The sequence below is a fragment of the Callithrix jacchus genome, chromosome 14 (genome assembly GCF_049354715.1).
Source record: "Callithrix jacchus isolate 240 chromosome 14, calJac240_pri, whole genome shotgun sequence".
NCBI lineage: Eukaryota > Metazoa > Chordata > Mammalia > Primates > Cebidae > Callithrix > Callithrix jacchus.
In genome coordinates, this window is record NC_133515.1 from 28,957,638 (window position 1) to 28,979,196 (window position 21,559).

Here is a 21,559-nt window from a genome sequence, read left to right on the forward strand (position 1 = left end):
GTGATAGGAAAAGAAATCTCATTTTCTGAGGAGAAACTCAAGCCAGCTGCAGAAATTTGCATGAGTAATGAGGAACTGAATGTGAATCCCCAAGACAATAGGAAAATGTCTGAAGGGCCTATCAGAGGCCTTTATAGTAGTTCTTCCCATCACAGACCTGGAGACCTAGTAGGAAACAATGTTTCATGGGTCAGGCCAAGGGTCCCCATGCTGTATGCAGCCTCAGGACTAGGTGACCTCCATCCAAGCCGCTTCAGCCATGGCTGAAAGGGGGCAATATAGAGCTTGGGCCATGACTTTACAGGGTGCAAGCCTCAAGCCTTGGCAGTTTCCACATGGTATTGAGCCTGCAGGTGCACAGAAGTCAAAAATTGAGGTTTGAAAACTTTCACCTAGATTTCAGAGAATGTATGGGAATGCCTGGATATCCAGGCAAAAGTTTGCTTCACAGAGTTCATTGAGGTACTTGAGTATGTAGATTTGCATCTTTTGTCAATTTGGGAATTTGGCATTATTTCTTCAAATACTTTTTCTGACTTTCTCCTATTCTCGAATTCCCATTATGCATGTGTTGCTATGCTTGATGGTGTCTCGTAGGTCTCTTAGGCTCTGTTCATTTTACTTCCTTCATCTTTTATTCTTCTCTTCAGACTGGATAATTTCAACTAATCTCTCTTCAGTTTCATTGATTCTTTCTTCTGCTTGTTCATGTTTGCAATTGCAACCTACTACTGAGTTTTTCATTTCAGGTATTGCACTTAGAGTTTCCGAATTTATGTTTAGTTCTTTGTTATAGTTCTTTTTACTTTATTGCTATTCTCTGTTCCTACGTTATTACCCTGGTTTCCTTTAGCTCTTTGTCTATGGTTTCCTTTAACAGTTTGAACATATTTAACATTATTTATTTATAGTTTCTGTTGGTAAGTTTAATGTCTGTGCTTCTTGAGGGACAGATTTTTTTTAAATTTCTTCTAGGAATGGCCCATACTTTCTTGTTTCTTTGCATGATTTGTCAACTTTTGTTGAAAACTCGACATTGTCACTTTACAACATGGTAACTCTAAGAATTAGCATCTTCCTCTCCTCCAGGTTTTCTTGTGTTGTTTGCTCTGGGCTATAACTCTTTGTTTTACCAACTTTTCTAAATATTTTTATAAAGTCTGTGCTTTTCTTCCTGCATGGTTTTTAAATTTCTATTCCCTCAGCTTGCTTTGAGCTGATGTCTTGACAAAAGTTTCCTTGAAGGCCATTTGCCAACAGAGAAAGAGAGGATTGTGGGTGGGGGGAAGAGAAAGAGAAAGTGAGAGAGGGAGAGAAGAAAAGAGAGAAGAGAAGAGAAGGAAAGAGAAAATTCAGAGACAGAGAGAGAAGATTCTCTCTCTCTTTTGAAGATTGGTTCTGTGCTGGGTACTCTTGGGGAGGTGCTTTGTTGCTTAGCCTGGCTGTTTACCATTCTGTCTTAGGCTTCACTTTCTGCTTGTGCTTAGATTGGAGATCAGCCAAAGATGAAACCTTAGAGCGTAAGGTATTCTCGAGTCTTTTCTGAGCATGCTCCCTGTGCTAGGCATGTTTGTGACTTCCTAAGGTCCCTAGTATATATTCAAGCACATTTTAATGCCCTAATTTTCTCAAGAAACTTCATTCCCAGTTTTTCCTTCCATGTTTCAGGACTCCATTGTATGTCTCCACCATGGTCTTTTGCTGATGTTGCAGCTGTGTGTTGTTAATTTAACTTACCATGTTTTTGAGTAATATCTAATGCTTTTCTCCCCAAGAGAGTTCTTAATTAGTGAAACAAACACAAGTGCCTTGTATCAGGCCTTCAGATAGCCTTCAAACAGTTTAGGACGAACAAACCCGATCCTTTTAAATAAAGTTTGCTTTACTCCAAAGTAGAAGTAGGGTTCAGAGGCCTTCACTGGGTATGTGGACGGATGTCTTCAAGTCAGCTACTGAGCTGAGCCAGGGAGGGGATGGGCAAGGCGAATAAAAATGTCACAAAGCTTTCCTACCATTTTAATGGTGCATTTCCTTGATTCAGCAACCACTTGGTTGCTGTAAACTTGTGACTGTTTATCAGAGTTCTGATAAAGTTGATTCTGACAGTTTTCTACACGATTTTTAAATCTTTCTGTGGAGAGATGGGTCCTTCCTTGGGACTACCTACTCTACCAATTCCTCTTTTATTTATTTTTATAATCTTCCTTTGATCATGGCTCCCATTTTCCTCTCCATCTCAGCCTGCAAATATTCCTCTAAGCTACTGAAAGCTGTTATTCTGTTTTGTTTTATTTACTGTAGTATTTTTTTTTCGAGCTGCTTTATGTTATGGTTGCATACGTATGTGAATACTGAGTGAAGTTGAGTGATGGCAAGTTAGAAGATCAAGTTGGAACATAAGAAATTTTAAATTAGCCATAATGAGGTGTCTCTAAAGATACGTTTCTGCCTACACTGAATGCCATGTGATGGAAGGGACTCAATTTTCTCTTGAAGAAATATTTTAAAATAAGATTTTGAAAACATTAATAATCAGAAACTGATCTATCTAATAAAAGGCACAACCGAATGTTTATTGAAGCTTGTCCCTGTCAAACTTATTGTGTTCTGGTTTATAGGGAGTAAGAAATAACCATTATGAGGGAATTAACACAGCAAAATATAAATCTTGCAAGTAATTAGGCAGCTGTATATTTATCAGTCCAGAATGTATTTTAATTTTTAATCAGGGCTTTTGTTCCAACTGACAAAATAATGGCTTGTTTGCAATCTTCTACTGAAACAGACTTCCCAAAATGGGATTTGGTGCATCAGTGGGCCCTTCTGTGTCTCATTTGCCATCAAGTCTGATGCATCCTGCAATTCCTTCAGTAAAAGACCCCAAGGAAATGCTGTGCTGCTTTCAAATTGGCTGTATTTTTTTCATATATGACTCACAAGGTAAATAAAAATGGTCTGTTTGAGCAACATATCCCCATTTACAGGGAAGTAAAAGAGAATTATTATTACAAATGTGTTAGAAATATTATATGAACAGCCAGAATTGTTTTTATGGCCCTAGAATGCAGATTAATTCTCGAGAGAAACCTCAAAATTGAAGAACTCCAACTCAGATTGTTATTCTATAGCTCGTGGCAGAAATCTTTCCACTTATCTCCACCCTAATCATAAACTACATATATATAATTTAGATGCAAAGGATAATGGAATTTCAGAAACATATCTCTGTATCCCAAGTAATCATTTTCTAAAGCAAGATTATTTGCTAAAATGAGTAGCTATGTAGGTGTCAGTGGGGCATTTGATAAAACACCAGAGGAAGCTGCAAAAGTTAATCAGAAAACTCAATCTGAATCCTGACTCTCCAGTTTACTAGTTTTATGGATTGGCAAATAGTTTTGAACCTCCATGCTTTAGTTTCCTCATGGGTAAAATGGGATCGATCAACCTTACCAATAATTTTGTTTGCTTGTCATAGGGATTTGATGAAACTTTACAAGAGAAAAAAACAGCATAATGTGAAGCAAACTACTTGAATTCTGACTTTGCCACTTACACTCTGACCTGTGGCAAGTTACTTAATCTTTAAAGAAATTCAGTTTACTTATATGCACATGGAGATGATGATGCCCATTTCACAGGATTCTTGTGAGGATTTCCCATAATCTAGGTAACACTTTTTGGACATTTTAGAGCTGCCATCAGGTTTGTTGAATCAGTGACTACTGTAAGACCTTTCCATTTTTAAGAACTCACATAAACTCCACTGATAAAAGTACAATTGACTTCATTTCAGGATAATTTGGGAAACCAGAAAACGTTTGTTCATAAAGAATTTGAAATGATATCTGCCCCATGAACAAGTGTTAAGTCCATGAAAGACTGATTAGTGAAAGCTCTGAAGAAGGAAGGGGTATGCCTTTCTAGAGAACCCATGAGGATGTCTCTTTTCTCTATTGGGAGTCAGGCCCAGGTGGGAGGAAGGGCCTGACACCCAAATTGCCATTTGGGGTGACTTAGATACAGTTTCTTCATTTCTCTCCACACAAATTTCCTCCTTTGTTAGATATGGATAATAACTATCATTGTGAAGGCACTTTGTGGAATACAAAGCTCTGTGCCAGTGGTAATTATCTTTAGTGGTATCTGATGAACTAATTTGAGCTAAGGTATCAATGAGAAGGGACAAACTCTCTGTACTCATGGAGATGAAACGGAGCATTAAGAGAACAGCTCACTCCCAGCCGTCAGTCCAGTTCCCCAGGGTTCCAGCCCCTAGTCTGTCTGCATCCAAAATCCATGCATTAGTCACTGTGCCATGGGTCATAGGGTGATAGAAATTGTACTGCAACCTGGCATCTGCCACTGTTGTATGACACCCGGCCAGTCACCTTCCCTGTTTGGATTTCAATATGTACATCTGTAGAAGGAATGAACTGGAGTAGAGGATCAAAGGGATCCTGGTATGTTTTCCCACTTAATCTATCCTATGGGATGTGATTGTGAGCACTGGAACATTACTGTGTTTGTGGAGCTTTTGATAGGCATTCTGTCTTTCAGACACTCCTCAAAAGTGTCTGAAAGACTGAATGCCTTTGGATGAGACCCCAGACAGGCTGATTTTTTACTAAATTTCACAGTGTAGTGAATGATATCAGTAAAATTTTCCTTTCAAATGATCTAGAACGTAAGTTCTCACTCAATCCCTTGTTCCTCTTCTTCCTCATCACCCCATTGTGACTCATTTACTCTTAGCCCTGATTTTTTTCTGGAATTTGCAGAACAAATTTTCAATTGTCTGAACTGAATCTTGCAAAGTGGAGCTGAGGGAGACAGTGAAGTGTCTTAGTCACTGCCACAAGCAGTAATGTCAAGGAAATGGGTTTTAATCCTTGGTTTGCCAGTTGTTATCTATGTGGCCCTGCTGTGCCTTGGTTTCTCACCTGTAAAATAAACAAGATACCTGCTTCTTGGGGGAGATTTTGGTGATTATGTGTGACAATGGCAGTACAATTATAAGCATGTCAGTGAAGTCTTTGAAAATGATTAATTTTTAAACCCTCTGTTTCTTCATAGAAACTTGTCATTTTCAGTATTAAGGCAGATTTATATGCTGTTTCCCATTCCCTTTTATTCCAGTTTCCATAATTGTCTTCTGTGCTCTGTAGTATCCTTTGTAAGAATGCTCCCTCTTTGCCAGGCGCCATGGCTCATGCCTGTAATCCCAGCACTTTGAGAGGCTGAGGTGGGCTGATCATTTGAGGTTGAAAATTTGAGACCAGCCTGACCAACATGAAGAAACCCTGTCTCTACCGAAAATACAAAAAAATTAGCTGGGCGTGGTGGCATGCACTTGTAATCCCAGCTACTTGGGAGGCTGAGGCATGAGAATTGCTTGAACCAAGGAGTTGGTAGTTTCAGTGAGCCGAGAGCATGCTACTGCACTCCAGCCTGGGTGACAGACCTAAAGCTCCATCTCACTGAGCATGGTAGAGAACACTGATTGTGGCAAACATGAGCAAACACACTGTGTCATGTGATGGTACCCTGTGCAGTTTTTTAGCTGCGAATGTATTAATTAATCCAAGAGGAGACATAAGGCAGGCAGTGATCATTTTTCACCCCAGCAAAACAAATGCTAATCAAATAAGACTTACAGATATATTTTTAATAGATTGTGCTATGAAGCAGGGTATTAGTGGTTGTGGATACAAGATAGGTATCTCAAGAATCTAAAAAAAAAAAAAAAAAAAGGAAAACTTTGAAAGATGAGGGAGAAATTAGAAATTCTAGCAAGTCCAGAGCAGGGAGGCAAGGTAGGGGACTAGTGAAGTGAACGGTTCGGGGAATACAAGAGGTCTAAAGCAGGAGTTGCCAAGCTTTTCCTACAATGGATTGGGTGAGAAATATTTTAGATTGCTGGACATTATGTGTCTCTGTCATACCTACTCAACTCTGCTCCTGTGGAACAAAAGCAGGGATACAGCAGGTATATAATATATGTAACTGAATGAGCATGGCTGTGTTCCAGAAAGCCTTATTTATGGCCATTGTTACCCTGTTTCTGGAGCTGCATTTATAGAGTTGCAAATTATAGAGAATTGAGCAAGACAGAATATCAAAACTATAGAAAAACAGCTGTTGGACTGGGCCAAACTCCCTGAGTATTAGATTGGCTTGCCCTGCTTCACACAGAAAACAGAGCTGTGCCATACTTGAAGGCACTAGCTAAACCTTAAACGTGGCCTGAGGCCATCAGTATTTGAGGAAGAACCTGAAGGAGAATGAAGGCTGCTTCAGCAGGTCCTGACCTCTTTTTTCTATTATTTGTAAAATATTTTCTCTCAAAGCCACCAGTCTTTCCTTTTCTGCTGGTTTTGACCCATCTCTTCTTTTTAAAAACCCTTTCTCTATCTTTGTGGTGTCTTCCTGAATAAGTGTACTGAGGCTTTGTTAAATTCCATTTTGCTCTATAAGGAGATTTCATGTAGGGTGGGTGCCCCTTTGTATTTTAGAGGAGGCGTGCTTACGAAACAGCAGCACTGAGCTCCTGACAAGAGAGTCTCACCCAAAATGAATGGTGCAGAGCTGACTTTCTGATAGACAAAGACATTGACTGTTCTTAAATGTCCTCTATTAATTAATCCCACTCTGGAAATCTGTGCTTCTCTCCCTTATTTGCATATAACACCTGAAACAAGCATTGCTGAAGACAATGTCAAGTCTGGATAAACATGAGCTCAACCACATGCTAGCTAAATGACCTTGTACACAGTTTCTGAAGTTTACCTGATGTACATTTTTCATATGCATTTGATAATATCTCTCTGTCTGATGATACAAGCATTTACTAGTTTTTAGAATGTATGAAAATAAATGGATTTAGCAGGTTTAATTAGTCTGCATATTTAAGGATGTGCATTCCAAATCCTTATTTCCAATTCCAAATTTGGAAATGCATTTATATTTCACAGTGTCTTTTAAATACATTAACATGCACATACACGTCCACTGCAGTTGAGGGGATAGAAAGCTAAAACATTTATAAATGAGTTCTGATTTTAAGAGCTTTGAGAGAGAATAGTGGAGCACAGCAGAAAGAGCACTGGATTTAGAGGCAAAGAAAAAGAAGGCATTTTCAGGCCTGGATCCATCCCTAATTAGCTACAAGGATAGAAAAGTTACCTAACATCTCTGAATCACTATGTTTTCATTTTTAAAAATAGAGATGTTAACTCTTGCCCTCATCACAGGATTATTTAAACAATCAACTGAAATAATAAAAAGCATTTTATAAAAAGTAAAATGCTATGCAGATTTTAGCCTTGCCTCATTGGCATTATTTTCTCTCCTGTAGCACCTTGAAAGTCTGCCCAACAATTTTGGGAATTCACAATTTGAAAGCCGCTAGCAGCAAGCACCAGTTAAAACAGTGAACCTTCACTGTCAGGTGTATTTACTGAATTTGTCTATATATGACTAGGAGATCCTCTTCAAAGTTTGCTTTATTACAATTCAAAAAGTACTCTCAAAGTTCAACAATTGAATTTTCACTAAATCCTGAAATAAGAGTTCCTTCTCGCATATTTTTCTTGAACCTGTTAATGCAACAAAATGTTGGGTCACTTAAGCACCAGGAGTGTGATGTTCCCCTTTGATCTGGAGAAAGCAGAAAAAATATCTTTGCCAGACTCATGGGGGCAAGAACATTTCTTCCCAGGTTCTATAGAAGGTCAGACAACTGGCCAATTTTACCAGAGCAATCAAGCAGTTAGTTGAACTAATTGCCTCCATGAAATGACTTTCTCAGACTGAATATACTAGATGTTTAAGTCCAGAGGGCTGATCTCACATTACTTGCCTGACCAGGTGACATCCAAAACCTCAGGCAATATAGTTTAAAACAAACAAAACAAAAATAATTAGAAAGCAGCGGTAGGCGATCTTTTGTGTATCGACTCTCTTGTTACAGCTTTATTTCTTTCCCTTCATTGCATCAAAACACTCTGGATTTGAATATAAGATTGACAAAGAAGACTGTATCAAGTCATCAAAGGAAGAAGAAATATTTATTTCTTTGTCAAATCAATGGAGGACTCCCAGTATAGTCTTTGCTTACTCATGATGAGAAAATATAAGTGAAATGAAAAAAGAAATACTAAATGTTAAGAGGAAATGGGTACTGGTTTATCTATGAGTGTAATTTGGTGAGTAAAATATCATACACAGACATTATTTCAAGAATACTTTTGATATTTGATTGAAATTGAGTAGACTTAAGGCAATGCATGATCCAGGATGCTTTCAGAAAATAGAAACTGTGCAGACAATATTTTGAGAGAGACATGCAGATGAAATACTTTCATCCTGGAGAACCACAGGAAAGTATTATCAGGCCATGCCCAAGCCTACCTTTATGCCCGTATATCCAGTTCCTGATTGTATGCCAATTATATTACTTATATTTCTGTGTCTAACACAATTCTGTTTTCTACATTCTAAACCCATAAAATCAGTTGCCATTTTATATCTTCACATGGAAGTCTCAAAGGCATATCCAAGTCCACTGTTTAAAATTCATGCTCTTTCCCCTAAGACTGGTCTTCTTTTAGAATCCCCTCTCTCAGTAATTGGCATAGCCATCTGTCAAGAAACAAACCAGAAACTGAGGGATGATTTTTGAAAGTTCTTTTCTCTTCACACATCACAGCTAATCCATTCCTTCATTTTTCATTCATCAAGTGTTTATTGAGCACCTCTTAAGCACCACCATTTTCTAAAGTGCCTGGGGCATGCTGGTATAAACAATGACTTTCTTGTCATCATGCAGCATATGTAGTGAAAGGAAGGAGATGATAACAAGCCAGTAGATACATATTTTGAAAAATGTTCAGAAGGAAACCAAACACGCCATAGGGAGACACTGGATGGAATAGAAGAAGCCAAATTTAGATGTCATAGTTAGGGAACACTTCCTCAGGGAGGTGATGGTGAACAGGGAAGGTGTGAGCTAGGAGTGAAGATAATTTCAGGGAGAGCAAACAGCAAGCACAATGGTCTGAGAGCAAGAAGAAGATTTGGTGTCCAGAAGACCAACATGGCTGGAACATTGTGCCTAAGGGGAAAAGAGAAAGCAGAGAAGGAAATGTAAAGGGAAGCAAATGAAGGGCGATAACATGGCTCCCGTGATATGCAGAAAAACATGGTAGGGCTTATATTTTTAACTATCACTCCGACCCTATTTTTAAAATGGACTGGAAGGTACAGAGGCAAGTACTCCATTTAAGCATTTTTTGAATTAACTCAGGTGAGAGATGATGGTGGTTTGGACTTGGGTATTTGTAGTTGAGGTGAGAAAATAAACAGATTAAAGAAGTATTTTGAAGATAAAAAAAAAACAATAAGTGGGAAATTGCTCATTGTGGGGAATGAGGAAAAAAGAGAAATCAAGATGACCCCTAGGCTTGGACAATTAGATAGAAGGGTGGTGTCACTTACTGATGTGGGAAAGGTGTCAGTGGTGATGGTGACAAAAGTGGGGTGGTGGTGGTGATGGATAGATTGGGCATACCTTTGAGACTATGAAATAGAATGAGTGTAAATCAGAGTTTGAAGAAGAGGTCAGGGCTGGAGGCCATATTTGGAATGAGATGAGATGTTCTAGGGGAAGGGTGGACAAAAGAAGAAGGCCTAAAATGAATCTCTGGTGCAGTCCAACATTTAGAGGTCAGATTTGGTATCATCAAGACCTATCCATTTCAGATCCCAAACATTTCTCAATTTATTTCTATTTTTCCCTATTTCTACTGCTGTGACAGTGTTGCATACTGGCCCAAACAAGCTCACATCACCTTCTCATGGACCACTGCAATTGCTGGGTTTGTTTTCTTAGCCAAAAGAATACAAATTTATTGTCATACAGTTCTGGAAGTCAGAAGTCTGAAATGGGTCTTATGGGGCTGAAGTCAAATTATTTAGAAAACTGAGTTTCTACTTGAGAATCTAGTGGAGATTTCATTTTCCTACCTTTCCCAGCTTCTAGAAGCCACCCCTATTCCTTGGCTTTTGGCTCCGCATCACTCTGATATCTTCTCCTGTCATGATGTCTCCTCTGTGACTCCTGCCTCACTTTTTCACCATTTTAAAAACAAGTTTTATGATGGCTTTTTAACTGGTTATCCTGTACTTGTCATTGGATCTATATATTATGAATAGTGTAATCTCAAATACTTAGTTTATCATGTCATTCTCTTGCTTCAATCACTTTCATGATATCTAGTTTCTCTAACAGTAATGACCAAAGCCCTTACATCTGACTCCACAGCTGTGCACAGTCCTTTCCATCCTCACCTTACTATGTTCTGTCCCTAGTTCTTTGTGCGCTAATCGCCCTGACATTTTATCAGTTTCTTTCTTTCGTACACACCACATTCTCCTCAGCCATATTTCCTGGGTACCTGTTATTTTTTCTGCTTGGAAAGTTACCTCTCTGCTTTTATTCCAAATAGTTAATTCCAATCTATCCTTGGACTTCAACTAAAATATCACTTCCACTAGAATATCTTCCTGAAACATCCACACTACATTTATATGTCATTTGCAAGTGCTAGAAAAGCAAACCCAGCAGCTTTTAAAAAAAGGAGATGTAATATAAATCCCAGAGATAGTTGTTGTCAGGAGAGGCTTGATCAAAGACTGTATTATTTCCTCTGGACCAAGTTCCTTTCTGTCCTTTGGTTGTGTTGTTCTTAATATTGACTCTAATCTTTAAAAAGATTAATTCATCTACATCACAAAGTAACAGCGATAATTTTAATAATCAAATCCTATGGGAAAGAGTGAGGAAGCTCTTAGGAGGCACAGGTAGTTTTATTGGTCATTTTGGGTTAAATACTCTTCCCCTAGAACCAGAAGATGAAGCCTACCTTACATGGAATGAGAATGGAGAAGAAGAAAGAGGTGAAGGGTGATGGGTTTTGTGCAACCTGGACTCAGGAAAAGTCTTCTGCTCCTATCAGAAGATGCTCACTGAAGTCAGCATCTTCCATTTATAGAGCAGGGTATCTTACTTGTTCCATGTACTTGGAAGGGAAAAAAATTATACTTTATTTTCTCTAACTTGTAATTAAAATTTAACATTTCATTTAAATATATGTGTAGCCAATAAACCACAGTAGCTTTAGCAATAACTATGACTTTGCCACCAATAGGAATAACAGATATTTTCATATTCACTAGTTCCAATCTTTAAATATTATTTATGTTTATTTCTTCAAAATTATGGTAGTTGTAGCAAGATTGCCAAAATAGAAGGCTCAACCAACCATCTCCCCTACAAGGACACCAATTTAACCACTACCTACACAAAAAGGAACCTTCATAAGAACTGAAAATCAGGTGAGCACTCACAATACCTGTTTTTGACTTTATATCACTGAGAAAAGCATAAAAGAGTGAGGGTAGAAAAGGCAGTCTTGAATCGCTGACACCACCCTTCCCCAACATTCTGGCAGTGGCTGTGTGGTGTCGAGAAAGTCGTGCATTTGGGATGGGGAGAGTGCAGCAATTGTAAGACATTATATTGAACTTAGCGCTACCCGGTCATGGCAGAAAGCAAAACCAGGGTGAACTCAGCTGACACCTACCCATGAAGGGAGCATTTAAACCAGCCATAGCCAGAGAGGAATTGCCCAATCCAGTGGGCAACTCAGAGCACCCAGGTCACTATTTGAGTTCCAGAAAGCCTCACCACTCTGGGCTAAAGGGCTCTGACACCCTAAATAAACTTGAAAGGCAATTTAGGTCACAAGGATTGCAACACCTAGGTGAGCCTTATTGCTGAACTGGGCTCAGAGTCTGTGGACTTGGCAGTGGGGTGGTGACCTACAGAGACAACAGATGGGGCAGCTAAGGGAGTGCTCATGCCACTGCTCTCCCAACCCCAGGCTGCATAGCTCATGGGTCCAAAGAAGCTTCCTTGCTTCCACCTGAGGAGAGGAGAGGGTAAAGTAAAGAGGACTTTGTCTCACATCCTGAATACCGGCTCTGCCACAGTAGGATAGGGCACTAGTCAGAGTCATGAAGCTCCCTTTCTAGGTCCTAGCTTCTGGATAATATTTATAAACACACCGTGAGCCAGAAGGGAACTCACTGTCTCAAAGGGAAAAACCTCCTCCTGGCAGGAGACATTACTTGCTGACTAAAGAGGCTTTAGACCCTGAATAACCAGCAGCAATACTCAGGTAGTATGCCATGGTCCTTGGGTATGAGTCTGGCACTTGCTGCCTTTAAATGAGACTCAGCACATCCCCAGCCATAGTGGCTATTGGGAGAGACTACATCTGCTTGAGGAAACTGGAGGTAAATGTAAAGAGGACTTTGTCTTGCACCTTAGATACCAGCTCAGCCATAGGCGGGTAGAGCACCAAGTGGAGAAGGTATCATAGCAAAGGACGCTGACAGGGCTCAAGAACTGAACCTTGAATATTGGGTTGGTTTTGTATCAGTTACCAACTGTATAAACAGCACCACCACCATTTACTTAGCCAATCGAGGATAAAAATCCAAGAATCAGTCTTGACTTTGCTCATTACTCATTTATTACCTGTAACTACTGATTAGCAAAAATTTTGCTGTGGTCCATGTTGAGAGAGTAAGATTTGAGTGATTACTTCAGACCTCAAACACTGTAATCTGGCCCCTTTTTTCAATTGCCTTTGGCCTATATTCTATTTCTAATCACTCTTATGCTAACCAGAAGTTGTGTATTCTCTGGAAAATAATACAGATTTTGCAGTCATAAATAGGTTTTGTATAAATAGTCTTCTTACCACTTTGCGATTGAATAGGTATCTTATTTTGTTCCCAGGTTTTGCATCTGTAAATTAAGAGAATATCGGTTAGGATTATGCTTAGTTTCAGATAACAAAAACCTCCAATGATGTAGCTTAAATGAGATAAAAGTTTATTTTTACTACATGGAAAATGTTCTGAAATAGGAGATCCAGGGTTGCTATGTGGCTCCGCGAAGATGTCAGAGACTCAGGTCAGTTTCAATTCACTGCTCTGACACATTGTCAGGCTTCAACCAATACATCTGGAAAAACGGTATGGAAAAACGGTAATGAAGAAAGGTGCAAACAGCACACACTATCATTCTTTTTAGGGCATCTTTAAGGAGTGGTAACACAACATTTCCACTTCTATTTTACACACCAGAACTCAGTCACACATCCACACCTTAGTTTCAAAGGAAGCTGATAAATGTGTTTTATAGTCCTGTGCCTTGTACATAGCTAAAAATTGACAGTTTTTTTTTTATTAAGAATAACAACAACAAAAGCCAAGAAGGTCAATAAAATGTATAGCTCATAGTGTTAACTTAAATTAGTGTTATTTTGTCTTTCTTATCCACTCCTATTTTTCTTAAATCCTGTTTTTTTTTTTGATCATATGGATTCTGGTGTTGTTTGCATTAAATGTGTCCACATTCTTTGTTAGATTGGTACCACATTAGTTTGTGTCCGTACAATGCAACTAAATAATAAAGTTATATTAGAACAGACTAAAATTTGCCTCAGAGTAGGTATTTCATACACATTGTATGCTTCTTCATACACCATAAGAAGAAACCAAATATTTCAGTTTTAGGAGAAAATATAAAAAATCCAAACAGCAGAGTAGGGAAGAGAGATTAGCAGTAGGCATGAATATAGCCTGTGCTGCACAAGTTTAATTTGCTTTGGGTATCATCGCATTCCTGTTTAGACTCCTCCCACTACTGCCTTACACAGATGCAATTTACCTCTTGTTCCTGATACTGAGTCCTGGGAGATCCTACTTATTTCCTCTACCAAAACTTGCTTTCTTCTTTGTTTCTAGAATACTGAATAAATAAATAATGGGAAAAAGCAATTCAATTCTAAATGAGCAAGCCTTCAACACAGATGCAAGATCATACTTGCAGAATTTCAGATGGCATGGAGGACTTGTCAACACCAAATTTTCATGGACTTACCCTTCCTATGTCAAAGGTAGGCTTCCAGAGCGGTCGGGGCAGAGGATTCCTCTCTGTGGGTCTTAGTTTCCAAATTTATTAAATGAGAGGTGGATGTGATATTGCTGATTTCATGCTGCAGGGGGCACCATTTTCATTGTATTCTATGTATCATTCACATGTGCCAGTCACATAAAATGAAGAGAGGTGATATCTCTATTATTTGATAACATAATGGTCCCAGATAATATCTAAATTTTTTCCTTTCTAAAAATTCTGACTCCCAGAATCTATATAATTGCCTATTTCCCTCAAACTTTTGCTGGAACAGCTGGAGACATTTTGGATAATAGACATGTGCATACTACATTCCTAGTGTGTATTATGGTCATGTTCAGTCCTTGGTATAATAGTTCCAATTATGTTGCTTTTCCTTCCTTTCGAGAAAACACACCATAAGCTAACTAGATGGGAGTTTTATTGCTCTGTGGATACCCTTATATTTGCTTTGCTCTATACACTAAGAAAATAATTTATGAATAGGTGCTCTATATATGTTTAATTACAAATTATAGCTCACTTCATTTTGAGTTTGAAAACTCATCTCCTAGTACATAAACTACAGATTATATGACACAATTTTAGGGGGGTCTGGTTAAAGGAGAACTTTTATTAATTACACAAAATAAGAATCTATATGATGATGACAAACTTGAGTTTACATGTTTTTTTCATTTGTTTTTATATATTCTATTGACCTTATAAATTAAGACATTTACTAAACAAGAAATAGTTTATGTTAGTCGATAAAATGTAACTTTTATTAAATGGAACAAAATGGTGGAAGTTTATGATCATCAGTGGAGTCATGGTGTATTCAAGGTACAGCTGAAAAACTTTATCAACCACCATGATCATTATTATTCTAGGTTGTGAGCAGATGATTCGTGATTCCCAAGCAATATGTAAATATATGAACAGAGTTTATGGTTGTGATAAAATAAAACTTTCAACGCAGTTTATCTGACTTTTTATGGAATATATAATCCTCATTTTGTTGCAGAGTAAACAGACATACATTATAAACAGTTCGATTTAAGGTTCATGATTAAAATACTTTTACTCAGACAAATAATATTTTTAGTTTGTTGTATCTTTAATCAGCATCAATTGTGTTGCAATCAGGGAATTGATTAGAATGGGGGTATTTACCACTACTTAAAAGCGTAATATATCATTCTCTAAATTTACTGTATCTTTAGAGGAGGGAAGAAGAGAGAGACTTTTCTTGTTCCAGAAGCAGAAACACAGAGCGCGTTAAAAGGAAATTCATACTAGTGTAAATCTGAAAGCTTGAGTGTCTATTAGAATATGGGATTAAAAAATAAAACTGTAATAATTGCATTCTTTACTGTGCTTGCTAAATGTCTAAGCCAGGACGATTTGAAAATTTACTCTGTTACCTCCCCAGAAGACCTGGGCTTTAGTAGAAGATAAAAACTTAGCATAGTAGATGGATCTTTTTATGTTAAACTATTTGCTGCCCTCTTCCTGTGACAGGGGTCTAGCTGTGTGTCTTGCTTAGTCCAAAGAAGTATGAGTGAAAGTGATGTCTTACACATCAGAGCATGAGCTTTAAAACACATTGTGAGGGTTCACCATGTTCTCTTTACCTTTCGTCAAGAGACTGGCATGTTTCAGATATGCTCCCTTAGGCTGGATCCCAGAATGGAGATAATGTGGACCAGAGCCATGGACCACCTGCACAGGACCAGTGACATAAGCAAGAAATAAGGCTTTGTTATCTTAGCCGCTGAGACCCTGTGGATGTTGGCTTCTACAAAGTAACTGAACCTAAGCTTAGAGACATACTATCCAATATGAGACAATGTGCTGTGTGCTCCTTGTTGACATGGGTCAACAAATGTAGAGGCAATTAAGTTGTATAAACACATCACAATATAAGTGACAATACTGAAATTCCAGAGAGATTGTAAAACAACATAATTAAAGCATAAATTGTGATTACTTTTACAGAGGCATTCTTTCATTGATGAACATTTAGAAGACACCTTCAATTGTAGCACTATGAGAAATCTTTTGAACAATATTATGTCTTCTGTACTCAGGGAAATTGATCCCTAGGGAATAAGCACCCCCATGAAGGAGTATGGATAGGAAACTGTGGTCCTAAAAATTTGGGGAAACCTGCAAATCATATTCCCTCTTCGAAATTCATAAGATATGTTAGGAAAGTAAAGTTTTGAAAAATTCTATACCAGACACATGCTTTTTCCTCCCACAGTATTTCCTTTTTTGTTGTTGTTTTTGTTGTTTTCTTTCTTTCTTTTTTGGAGAACCTGAGAGTCTGACTTTGTCATCCAGGCTCAAGTTCAGTGGAGCAGTCACAGCTCACTGTAGCCTTAACCTCTCTACCCTCTGGTGATTCTCCCACCTCAGCCTCCTGAGTAGCTGGAACTACAGGTGTGCACCACTATGCCTGGCTAATTTTTCTGTTTTTTTTTTTTTTTTTTTTTTTTTTTTTTTGTAGAGATAGGGTTTTGCCATCTTGTCTAGGATGGTCTCAAACTCCTGGACTCAAGCAATCTACCTGCTTTGGCCTCCCAAAGTGCTGGGATTATAGGCATGAGCCACCACACCTGACTTTACTGCTGTATTTCTGAACTTTATTGGGACACAGTGTGGATAATGTTGTCTTAAAGGATTCAAAGATTAGTAAGACATGGTCTATTCCATCGTGTCCTACTTTATCTTGTGGGGAATTAAAAATGTCTACAAATTCCACAGGGGATGCATGAGTGGTGATAGGTTAAAATGACAAGAAAACAAATATGCAGATAGCTAGTCTCAATTTTAATTCAGAGCATTCGTGCTATATGGGGAGAAGTATACACTTTAAAATTCTGACCAGTAGTGAGGGCATTCCTTTAATGCATCACAGTTGAGCTACAACTGTCTCCTAACCGTCCATTTTGTCATTTTGTCCATTTAATCGCTCCCGTTTTATTCTGTCCTGCACTTCTATACTATTTAATCTTTCAAGGACCATTGCTTAATTTCCTTCTCAAAATATTCTATGGTTTTGCATTCCCTTCATGATAATAACCATATAATAGATTGATTTGTAAGAAGTTTGTATTATCATAATACAGATCTCTGCTTGGGTGACTTTTATTACATTGTCATTGAATTATTTTTTAAAACTATTCATTCATCTAGTAAGCATTAATGAAATGTCCTTTCTGTATCTAGTATGATGTTAAGCAATGAGTTTTTTAATGGAAAGAACTCAGAGCTTGATGTTAGGACCCCCATATTCATATTCAGTCTTTTACCCTCTATAATGATTTAAATAGTGACCAAGTCTGAAAAGTACAAATAGTAATATGTGTATCTCAGTGTCTTACAGATTTGATTAGTGTATGTGGAAAAGCTCCACTGGATGTCTCCATCAAAGTTGATGGTCAAATGACAATAATTGACTCTGAATCAATATCTAAGTAATACAGAATATACAAAGCGATAGATTCAGTTCTTGGAATTTAAGGATTTAGAAGCATTCTGAAAAGGAACAATAGAAATGCAAAAGCAAACATACCAAAACCAGGGAAGAAGTCAAACTGCAACTAAAAGCGTGGATATATTTTTCTCTGTGTTCTAGTTTGTCATGTGAGTGCCAGAGTTGCCTTTTGTAATCAGATCCTGTGGATTCAAATCCTGCCTCTATCTCTTGCTAACTCTATGACTTTAGTAAAATTTTGGTAAACTTCCTGAACTAATTCTATTTGCTAAAATGATTTAGACAAAACCTTATAGAGTTGACATGGAGGTTAATCTGACAGTCTTGATGGGAGATATAAAACTTTGATGTGTGTCTTTAAAGTATAGATATATTTGAGAAAAGCAGACAGTCTTCTAAATGAAGAGATGGGGAGAAACAACAAATGTGTGAGGGCTGTAAAAGGCTGTAGAGGGAATATATCTTGAGCAGGATACCTGGGACTCTGTTGGGAAATGGTGAGAGCTGCAGCTTCTCTCTATTGCTGAAGGGAATGGTCATTGCAGGGAGAGGGCAAGAATACGAGACTGAAGAGTTTAGACTTGTCATGTTAATCCAGGGATGAGAAAGTAAAATTCCTTTGGATACTGCAGATGACAGATGTGAGCTGGGCCAGGCAAAGTGAGTAGAGTCGACCATTGGAACAAATTGGAGACGTGTGCCCCATGTCATGGGGCATCCACTATTCAGCTCTTTTTTTCCTTTGCCTCAGTACAGTTAGATCTGATTTCTTGGGAGTAGCCAGAAAAATGTGGAATATCTGAACTTCAGAAATGTTATTGTTTGCTTCTTCATATCATTAAAGGTTGCTGTTTCCCTTTGGTATAATAGCCTGCCCTTCTCTTATCCTTGGCTAAATTCAATGTCATGAGTCCCTATGACTCCTCTCAGACACTACCATCTTTCTAGGACCACTTTCACCTCTTGAGTGGTTTTGTCCTATCTCTATTCCAGCACTTAGCCCATCACATTGCAATCTTGAGACTAGGGGCTGTTTCTGAGTAGATAGGATCACATGCATGTGCGTTGAGACTAGAGATGTCAGGCACAGAAACTCACAAGGGAAATGCGCCCTGGGAATCATGCATAGAGGAAGCCCTGACGTCTAGAGCTGCCTTAGGATCCTTGTTACAATGTCCCGTATAGTGTTTGACATGGAAGCCCTCAATGAGGGGTTACTGCACATCTGAATTCGGCCTGCTTCTTGAGCAGCAGAAGAGAATTAGGTTACTCCCCGTTTCTGCAGCTGAAAGAAGACTGAGGAGATTCAAGTTTCTTTTCATATTTAAAAAAAAGTTGAGCTCAATTTAGCATAAAAATCTCATTTTGACAAATTCTAAAACAAATTATTTTTAAAAATTTTATAATCATTTAGTCTCAGCTATATCCTTCTCTCTCTCTCTCTCTCTCTCTCTCTCTCTCTCTCACACACACACACACACACACACACAGATTTCTTATGTGTTGGGCACATGGAGTATTCTTATGCATTAGGCAGTTGTATCCATTATCCAGGGAGCACATATAAGGCTATATTCCAGTAGAAGTAAAAAAAGGAACACAAACTTTGAAGATGATGATGAAGTCATGGTTTCCATGTTAAGGTAAAAGTTTTTGAATGGCAAGAGTTGTTAAAAGAGGATATATTGTGAAGGGAGGACACTGGTATCCAGAAACTGTTCTAAATTAATGGAGAACTTGATTGATACATCAACCATAGGAAGCTTTAGAGGCCAAAAACAACATCAGCTTGCAGCAGGGCTGCACATACTTTGAATCTTCCTCTTTTGTTTCTTCCCTTTTTCTTTCCCTTCCTCTTCCTTCCCTCTCCTGCCCTTCCTTCCTTTTTTTTCTTTCTTCATTTTTTCTGTCCCTCCTTTTCTTTTTTCCTTTTTTCCTCACTTCCTTTTTTAATTTTCTCCTTCCTTTCTTCCTTTATTGCTTCTCTTTCTTTTTCTTTCATCTCATTCTGTCATTTTATTCTGTCTTTTCTTGTTTTTCTCTTTCCTTCCTGACTCCTTTTTTCTTCCCTGCCATTATTTCTCCTGCTCCTACTGCATCTTTTTCCATTTTCTCACCTTCCTCCTCCTTTTCCTTATTCTTTCTCTAACAGCTGGTTATAATCTCCAAAAACACAATTTCAAACCTAACAATCCCAGACATTAAAATTCCAAAAGCTCAAAAGCTCAAAAATATTATTCTGGAAAAATAATTTAGCAATTTTTAAAAAGATATTTGTATATATTTTTTAAAGGGGACTTGATTGAGAAATATATAAAAACATGACAGAACACTTCATAGGCCACTTACACAATAAAATAAATAATAATAGCTTACATATATTTGCAAACATAAACAAGTACACTAATGATAGTAGAACGAGTATAACAGTTATGAGCAGACAAACTGTATTCACAAATAGGTCAAAAAGGAAAATATGTAAATGGATATCACTGCAGTTGCTAATCTTACACACTCAGCTTTATAACTGTGGTTATCTGAAATACATGACAAACAATCCAAGTTTTCTAAGATTTGTCAGCACCACATATGTAGTTGTCTAAAGAGCTGAGATCTTGAGAAATTTTATCTTTCACACATGAAGATGTACAAAAAGAATCTCTCTGCATTTATTGAGGAATTTTCAATGTTTTTACAATGAGAATCAGGGAACCTGATGGTAGAACTCAGTCTAAACCTGAAAGCCTCAGGACCCCTGGAGGCTGCTGGTAAAAGTCCTGCAAAGGCCAAGAAAGCCTGGAGTTCTGATGTCCACGGCAGCAGAAGAAAACTCTGTCTCGGCTCTCAGAGAGAGACCAATTTCCCTTCTGTTTTTGTTCTCTCCAGACCGCCAATAGATGGGATAGCGCTCACCAGTACTGAGGGCAGATCTTCCCCGCTAGATCGCTCTGACTCACAGTAATCTCCTCTTGGAAACACCTTTGTAGGCATTCCTTAATCCAGTCAAAACTGACACCTAAATTAAGTCCACACATTCACCCCTTGTCAACTTGGCACCCATACACATCATTTTTTAAAATATAATTTCAACTTTTATTTTAAATAAAGGGGTACATGTGCAGGCTTGTTGCATGGGTATATTGCATGATGCTGAGGTCTGGGATACAAATCCTCTCACTAAGGTAGTTAGGATAACACCCAATTGGTAGTTGTTCAACCCATGCCCCCTTTCCTCCCTTCCCCTCTAGTAGTCTGTGGTGTCTATTGCCCCCATCTTTATGGTTATGTGTACTCACTGTTTAGCTCCCACTTGTGAGAACATCACATGTTCCTAAGCCATACTTAATTCCAAATAAAGACAGCAAGGTAATAGTTCTGCCTAACGTGATTCAATGCTCCTGTGATTGTGATTTTATAGACCTTAGATGCTAGAAATGTAAGACTTCAGGGACTTAGATCTTTAGGGATTCTGATCTTTTGTGATTTAAACATTCAGGATTATGGTGTTTGGATATGTGTCTTTCAGGATTATGATTAAAGCCCCTTTCTCCATTTCCTTGCACTTTCTCTTTCTCCCTTGTCTTCTCTTCCTCCTTTTAGTCTTCCTTCTTGCTTCTCATCTTTCTTCTTTCTCCTGTTTTTCTTCTCCTCCTTATCTTGTAAGAATACACCTCTAATTTGGAAGAAAGTGAGGCAGCAGAATTCATTTGAGAGTCAATTTTGATAGGTTGCATCTATTCTAGAATATGAAGGCTGGTCAAAATTGAAAAATATGATAGGGCAAACTTTGACAGATTAATTATATTTTAGTTAATCCTAGTCATTTCATGGTGATAGCAAAGTGTCTATACATCCCATGTCACATTTCTTTAGGCCTTTCACATGGCTCAGAATAATTTAATTTTTAATGAACTATAGATAGCCAATGAGCCAGAGTAGCCAATATCTTCTCATGTGCCTTATTTTGTCTTTTGAACATAGATTGGAGCACCAGCAAATCCAATATCTTGTTTGGTTTAATT

At 38.1% G+C, this 21,559-nt stretch overlaps 1 long non-coding RNA gene across 4 annotated transcripts in view; it reads right to left on the bottom strand.

The window, feature by feature from the left end:
- Positions 1-21,559, bottom strand: part of LOC118147258 (uncharacterized) — a 100,594-nt gene that overhangs the window by 58,547 nt on the left and 20,488 nt on the right. For all 4 annotated transcript variants that reach the window (XR_004733463.3, XR_008476248.2, XR_013526066.1 and 1 more), the window contains one exon: positions 12,831-12,877. This is a non-coding gene — a long non-coding RNA (uncharacterized LOC118147258). The remainder of the gene's footprint in view (positions 1-12,830; positions 12,878-21,559) is intronic.